Below are 8,674 nucleotides of genomic sequence, written 5' to 3'. Positions count from 1 at the left end.
GGGTGGGGGCCAGCTGGCCTGCCCTGATGAGGGCCCCAAATCTCAGTGGGGGAGAATCTCTGGGGGTCGGGGCTGGCCAGGACGAGGGGCCATGGGCAGTTTGAAGGCTGGCAAAGCCCCCAATCTGGGTGGGGTCTCACTAGTGGGGGCCAGCCTGGGCGAGGGACTACAGGGGGGTTAGCCAGCCCCCCGCCCTCAATCAGGGTGGGAGAGGCTGATCAGGGTGGGACTGGCCGGGGGGAGGGGCTCAGCGGGCATCATAGCGACTGGTCGTTCTGGCATTACGGTCACTGGCTTTTTATATATATAGATATACTAGAGGCCTAGTGCACGCACGAATTTGTGCACGGGTGGGGTTTCTCGGGGTGGCCTGCGGGGATCGGGTCCCAGCTTGCACCCCCAGGCTTGCAGCCCTGCCTGGCATCCCATCTTGGCCTGGCAATGCCCCCTCACATGCTCCATCATCCTGCTTGTGGGGCAATTGATTGGGGCTGGGCCCCCCGCCCAGCTCCCTCAGCACCTGGGAGCTGGCTGGCAGCCCACCCCCCGCCACCACCACTGGTCACCTTCTGCAGGGTGATCGGCGGGGTGATCGGGCCCCCACTCAAACCTGCCTTGGCCTGGTGCCACCCGCTCACCTGCTCCACCATCCCGCCATAGTCCCGCTCTCGTCAAGGCCCATCAGGGCCAGCAGTGCCTTCACTGCCACCCATTGCCAGTGCCGTGTCACTGATGCCCGCCATGTTCTGTGCTGCCCCCTGGTGGTCAGTGCATGTCATAGCTAGCGGTTGAACACACCTTGAATGATTATAAAGTCAGTGTTTATTAACATACAGTTCATTTTCAAAATTTTAAAAAATCTACAGGATGAATAATTCTTTCTGTCAGTGCCTGTTTTCAAATTGATGGCCATTCTTGTCCAGGCACTGCTGATAATGCAAAGCAATGGAATCCCAAACATTAAGAATCATTTTGTTTGGTATTTGTGTGCCCTCAATTCATCAATTGTTGTGGGTTTTGTACTTTTAACTTTATCTTTTATGTATCACCATAAAAGTCTAGTGGCACTTTAGGATAAATTTTCTTTGTTCAAAATTTAGTCTGGCTTAACCCATGATTTCAAATCAGTTATACCTGAAAAGGAATGAAAATTAAGTGTTCTCAGCTGTTAAAGTGTGCATACATTTTTTGGGACACCCTATATACACATGTAACATATGTTGAAAAACTTGTACTTGAAAAAAATATAGTTTCTTGTTCAGGCATTCATAAAATGGCTTTTGGAATTGCCAACAGCATTTTAAAACTTGCTTTAATCAGGTTGCTTCCTCTAACTCTAAGAAATCTAAATCAATAGCAATTTTATCCCTTTAAAACACTCATTTTAAGTAGTATCTGTGCTTCCTCCACCAATGATAGCGGAAAGTTACTTTGATTTATCCTTTTATACTCACTTGGATGTTCTACTTTAAGTGTTCTAAACCAAAATGCTTGGAATTTCTGCTTCAAATACCTGTTATCTTCCTCCACTTAAACCATTTTACTTCTTTCCTTCCTTCTTCCCTCTTTCCTCTTTTCCTTCCTTCCTCCCTTCCTTCCTTTTACTTAGTACTTTAACAACTTATTGATATAAACTGTTCAGTTGATATTTATTTTTATCAATTAATTATATGCAATATTTAGTGAAACAAGTGTATACTTGATTGTCATAAAATCATGGGTTATTCTTATAGTTTTGCCCTTAGTATTTATGTGATTTTGGACAAGTTACACAGGTTTTGTTTCATGACTAGAGGCCTGGTGCATGAATTCGTGCACGGATAAGGTCCCTCGGCCTGGCTGGCAATTGGGAACGATTGGGGTGGTGGGTGGTTGGCCAGTGGGGGAGGGGCCGCTGGGAAGCTCCTGCATTGAGTGTCTGCCCTTTGGTGGTCAGTGCACATCATAGCTACTGGTTGACTGGTCATTCGGTCGTTCGTTCGTTTGGTCGCTTAGGCTTTTATATATATAGATGTGTGAAACAGGAATATTAGTACCTGTTTCTTTGGGCTGTGGTGAACATTATTGTTTCCAAATGATTCGTTTCATAGAGCTACATAATAGGTACTCCATATAGGTAGGTACTCTCTTCCTTTTAGTTTGCATGAGATATATGATGACATAGTAGGCAAGCTTATAGCTCAATGAAGGCGAGCTAAGTACATAAGTAATATAAATACAAATCATATACTATAATTCTGGTTTTCAAAATTTGCAAATTAATTCCTGTGTCTTAATTTTTTCTTTTACCTTTCTTCCAATTAAAATATTCCTAATGGAGTCCATGAAGTCAGATTTTTCTTGGTGCTTCTGACACTGAAGCTTGCATATTTCAAACTGAACATTTTCTCCAATTTTCATTTAATGATAAATTTTGTAGTAAATAACTATGAAACAAAAGTCTTATTTTTTAAAATCTGCCTACCTAGTTACCATTTTGTCACTCTTAATTCTTTTTGTGTAGGTCTGATTTCCTATGTGGAATTATTTTCTTTCAGCCAGAAGACTTCCTTTAGCATATTTTGCAGTGCAGGTGTGCTAGCAATGAATTATCTCACCTTTTTTATTTTCTAAAAAAAATTTTCAATTTGTTTTCTTTCAGCATCATAAATATATTTTATTTTATTCTAGTTTGCATTGTTTCTGAAAATAAGTCCATAGGATCCTGATCCTTGTTTGCTTGAATGTAAAATTTTCATTTTTCTTTAAATATTACCCCCTTCTGTAAATCCAACCATATGTAATTTAAACAGCTTGATATTGTTCTATATGTCACCTACACTCTATTAATTTTTAATCTTAATTTTTCAATTATAGTTGAATTTCAATATTATTTTGTATTGGACTCAGGCATACAGCATAGTGATTAGACAATCATATACTTTACTAAGTGTCCCCCTGCCTCATATTGCCAGTACCCAACTGGCACCATACATCATTACCACAATATTATTGACCATACTCCCTATGCTGTGACTATTTTGTAACTACCAATTTGTACTTAATTCATTCACTTCTTTCATCCAGTCCCCCAAGTCCTTTCCCCTCTGGCAACCACCAGTTCACTTTCTGTGTCTATGAGTCTGTTTCAATTTGGTTTGTTCACTTATTTGGTTATTTGGATTCCACATATACAGTATGTGAAATCATATGGCATTTGTCTTTCTCTGACTGACTTATTTTACTAGGTCCATACATACTGTCACAAATAGTAAGATTTCATTTTTTTTATGGCCAAATGATATTCTATTGTGTATATGTACCAAAGCTTTTTTATCAACTTGCATATTGATGGGCACTTGGGTTGCTTCCATATCATGGCTATTGTAAATAATGCTGTAATGAACATAGGGTTGCATATATCTTTTTGAATGAGTGTTTTGAGTTTCTTCTGATAAATTCCCAGAATAGCTGGGTCATAAGGCAGTTCCATTTTTAAGTGTTTGAGAAAACTCCAGACTGTTAAATTTTAAGCATTTTTCTCTATGTTTAAGTTTAGATAGCTTTTCATTTTTCTTATTGTGTCTAATCTGATATTAAATCCATTCAGTAATTTTTTTTCTAGATACTTCATTTTTCATTTTTAGAAGATCCACTTGGTTTTTTTCTTAATATATTCTGCTTCTCATTACATTTTAATCAATTTTTTAAGTGCTTAAGTATATTTATAATATTTTTTAAGTGCCGTTCTGTTACTTTTAGCATTTTGTCACTTCTAAGTTTATTTCTATTGATGGATTGTTCTCCTAGTTATTGATCACATTTTTCTTCTTTTTGGCATGTCAGGTATGGTTCTATTGGATGCTAGATACTGTAAACATTAAGTTGTTTGATGTCTGGATTTGGTTGTTTTTCTTTAAAGATTTTGGGCATTTTGTTTTGTTTTGCAATATTTAAATTACTTGTGGATTAGCTTTTTTTTTTTGAGGATTTTAATCTTTGTTAGGATGCATAGAGAATAGCTGAAGCTCCTCACACCACCTTAGTCTTTTTACTAAATCATGGCTTTTTGGGTCTCTAATGAATGTTTGGATATCCGATATAGTTCCTACACTCTGGCTGGTTAGAATTTGACTATCTCTCATCCTATGAGAGCTTTGGGAATTGTTCAGTTTACAACTCCATGGAACTTCTTTCTTAGAATTGTTGAACTTAACCTTGGGCATGTACAGTTTAGAATTCATCCAAAGACCCGAGGCAAACCCTGTTCACATATCTGAAACTCTTTCTATGTATATTTCCCTTTTCATTATTTTTTTCAGCACAATAGTTTCCTTAGCCTCCCCAAACTTGATTCACTATCTCCTAAATTCAGCGAGACAACTATGCTTGAATTCCCTCTGCCTTCATCACGGTCTGACATGTAGTTCTAGGCAGAAAGACCAGGTTATCATACTAGTCATCTCACTTGTATTTCTTATCTCAAGGATAAGAGCTGCATTTTTGTCCGATTTCTGAAGAGTTGTTGATATATTTTGTCCAGTTTCCTAGTTGTCAACTGCAAGGGCAGTTTTCCCATCATGGCCAGAATTACAAAATCTTTGTTTATTTTTTTATTAAAAGGTTTGCATATCATTGTCTTTATGTGGTTGGATTAAAAAGGTGAAGTTTTATGGAAGTATTTCTCTTTGGAAGGTTCTTCCTTGTGAAGCAGATAGAGTAAAGTTCATTCTATTGTGTTGACATAAAATATTTCAGAATCAAGACATAATTTGCTCTCTTCAATACTATTAATGAGAAAACTGTTGTATCCATTGAAATTCCCCTGGCTAAGAATAGCATTCATGTAATGAACTTACTTTTCTCACTATGAATACCACTGATAGGAAAGTTATAATTCTGAAACTACGAACTCAAGAATGGAGAATGCTGTGTTAATAGGACTGAAATATTAGAACTCTTTCTACTATTTCATATTTGTCCATACAATGACACTAAGTACCTATAAAGATTACTTATTTTGATTGAAACATGCTTTTTTAAAATAAGGGGTTTGGGAATTAGATGATTACAAAATCTTCAAGTTTGGCCATGGATACCATTTTATGATACCAGTGGCCTGGTGCACAAAATTTGTGCGGGGGGTGGGGGTTGGCTTCTCTCAGCCCAGCCTGCACCCTCTCCAACTGGGGACACTGCTGGCTTCTAACTGCTCACCTGCCTGCCTGCCTGATCACCCCTAACTACCCTCTCCTGCAAGCCTGATCTCACCCCGAACTGCCCTCCCCTGCTGGCCTGATCTCACCCCCAACTGCCCTCCCCTGACTGCCAGATTGCCCCTAACCCCCTGCTGGCCTGATCTTGTCCCCAACTGCCCTCCCCTGCTGGCGTGATTGCCCCTAACTGCCTTTGCCTCAGCCCCCACCACCATGGTTTTGTCCGGAAGGAAGTCGGACATCCAGAAGATGGCCGGTTGATCCAGTCTAACTAGCATATCACCCTTTCAGTAGTATACATAGATTATATAGGATAGGATTGCTTAAGTGGGGGGAAAAGCCTTTTTCAGCAGGAGGAGATGCTCTTGGCAGACAAAAACACATAATCCCTATATCTGGATTGATAGCCAGCCATATGCACTATACTACCAAACCAGTCATTAAAAAATTGAACCACTTTCTTACACCTTACACCAAACAGCTGTTGCCCTTAAAACCCCTCCTCAGCCCCCACCTTAGGTTCTGCCTTCACAGTTCAACCAGATTAGGTTCTGATTGGTCAGTTTCTATGCCAGTCAGCGTCAAAAGCTCCACCTCCTAGGCAGCCATTGGCTCCTGGCACTTCACCCAGATTTGGTTGATTGGTCAGTTTCTATGCCAGTCAGTGTCTCTGGGCCTATCTCTGAGCCTGATGAAAGAGGTGGGGCTGATCAGCAGCCCCTCCCCCCCTGAGGCCCAAAGAGAAACAGAGCCTTAGCTGCTGGTGAAGCCGGGAGAGAAAAAGAGAAGCAATGGCTGATCAACAGCTGCCACAGAGGCTGGGAATCATACCCTGCCTCTCTCTCTCACCAGGCCTCTCTCTGGGCCTGATCGGCAGCCCCCTAGGCAGTCAGTGCTGGGTCGCCACAGCAACCCCACACTGACTTTTGGTGTTAGGTTGAGCCTTGGTCATTGTGGACGTTAAGGACCCTGGCTCTTTATATGTGTATAGATTATGAGAGGAAAAGAGAAATTCATCTTTTGTAGTAGCCAGAAAGGAATCAGATACTGGTATATTTCCTTGAAAGAATATGAAAATTGTAAAAGTCAATTATAATGTATAATAAATCTATGATAATTACTCAAAGGTGAAAAAAATGTTAGTAATTTTCAAAATTAGCAATTAAAAGTTATTTGGATAATCTCTGTGTTTTTCGTAGGTTTCATTTATACTTTGTACAAAAAAATTATAAATAACTTTAAAATGATGTCATAATATGTTTATGAAAACATTTATCTAAAGGTGGAAGTTTAATCTACTGGTTAAACACAGGTTCTTGTGACAGAATGTCTAAGGTGAAACCTAAACTTCTTCATTGATATATTAAAGATTTTTTTCTAGTTTGAATATTAGGTTTATTCTGAGATCTTTCTTGCCACTGAAATCAAACATCTAAGAAGTGCCTCTTGTTTGGTCTAAGAACCATGTACAGAGCAATGATTCTAAATTAGTGAGTGAAGAGATATAGATTTTTCTTCCCAGTAGTGAAAGCTTTTTCCTTCCTTCCCTTTTACAAATAGAATATAGATAATGCAGAGCATTTCCATTTAGAATCTAAAGATTACTAAATCAATACACAATGTGCAACTAAGAATGACATCAGTGTTATACCTCTTTGGCATGAGATCTTGTTGAATAAAATTGTGCCAGGACTTTAGAATTAAGGTTGCTTAAATGTTAAAGAAAAGCATTACATAACACCATTTTCTATTAATAGTAACAGTTTTTGGTTTGTTGGAAAATAAAATTAACCCAATTCATAAAAAAATCTAAGACCAATACTGCTTCTTGGCATTTAGTTTTTGGAGGAATTGTTTTTTGCATCCTGTGTTAGGTAACTTCATTTTTATTTTTGCAGGAATGTTTGGAAGGTTGGCCTGAATTAAGAGCCATTGTTGTAGGCTTCAGCACAGCTATAATTTATAGGACACTTTCCAAGCTTCATGTCTATGGCCTGGATCTGTCATAAACCGAATGCCTGACAAAATCTGACAACTTCTGATATGTCCAGCATACATTTTAAGCAAACACTTTTTCTCAGTTTGTTCTGAATAGAGACCAAACCATGCTTAAATCACATATTTGGGACATGCCATTACAAGAGGCAGGGATGGGCAGAAGGACCTGGATCCTGATACAGGTATATTTAAGGTTTGTCATGGAAGAATTCCCATTATACAGAGGTCCCTTGATTATGACCTTTCATAAATACATACTTCATTGGCCTCTCTGTGCTTTACCCAGTGTGGAACTCAGCCTAGAATTCTGCACTACTTAGCAAAAATGATTTTAGTATAGAGTTCTTGAAATACTAAAAATGAGAACTTTGATATTAAAGCAAACAAAGATAATTAATATTTTGTGAATTCACACTTACTCTCCATTCACCTTTAGAAAATATGTTCTGCCTCATTGTACTAGATAGTAAGCCTCTTGAAGAAAATAATAATTTCTTTTTTTTAAAATATATTTTATTGATTTTTTACAGAGAGGAAGGGAGAGAGATAGAGAGTTAGAAACATCGATGCAAGAGAAACATCGATCAGCTGCCTCCTGCACACCCTTTACTGGGGATGTGCCCGCAACTAAGGTACATGCTCTTGACCGGAATCGAACCTGGGACCTTTCAGTCCGCAGGCCGACGCTCTATCCACTGAGCCAAACCGGTTTCGGCGAAAATAATAATTTCTTACTCGGTTTATAATTCAAGTACTCAGCAGTATCTGTTAAATGCTTCCATGATTTTTTAATAAATAAATAGTGCATGAAGAAAAGCCTGAATCCTGTTGGTACTAAGTAAGAACTGTGGTTGTTTTCACCATCAGATGAGATTCCTGGGATCATCATAAAATAATATTTGTTTTTTGTGTTTTACCTGATGGTTTTGGAACCTGATCAAAGATAATTATATCTCGCCCTGGCTGGTTTGGCTCAGTGGATAGTGCGTCAGCCTGCGGACTAAGGGGTCCCAGGTTCGATTCCGGTCAAGGGCATGTACCTTGGTTGTGGGCACATCCCTAGTAGGAGGTGTATAGTAGGCAGCTGATCGATGTTTCTCTTTCATCAATGTTTCTAACTTTCTATCCCTCTCCTTTCCTCTCTGTAAAAAATCAACAAAATATATTAAAAAAAGATAATTATATCTCATTCTCATAAACTCATTCTTTTACAGCTCTTGAACTTCCTCTACTACTTTCCTCCATCCCAAGCCCTCTTAAAGTGCCTCAGGCACCTCTGTTCTTAGTGAAATGTGATTCCTCATTCTTCAGTCTCATCATAGAACACACCACTGCTTCTTGCATCCCTATGGGCATACCATGTCGGGGGCTATTCATGCTACTAATATCCATTAATAAAGAAATGGCAGGTAACGTGATATTCTCCTAAGATTTATGTTTCCAATTGATCCTTCACCATTCTTCCAATATCATTTATTGAA

The sequence above is a fragment of the Myotis lucifugus genome, unplaced genomic scaffold (genome assembly GCF_000147115.1).
Source record: "Myotis lucifugus unplaced genomic scaffold, Myoluc2.0 scaffold_261, whole genome shotgun sequence".
Lineage (NCBI taxonomy): Eukaryota > Metazoa > Chordata > Mammalia > Chiroptera > Vespertilionidae > Myotis > Myotis lucifugus.
This window is presented reverse-complemented; position numbering follows the sequence as displayed.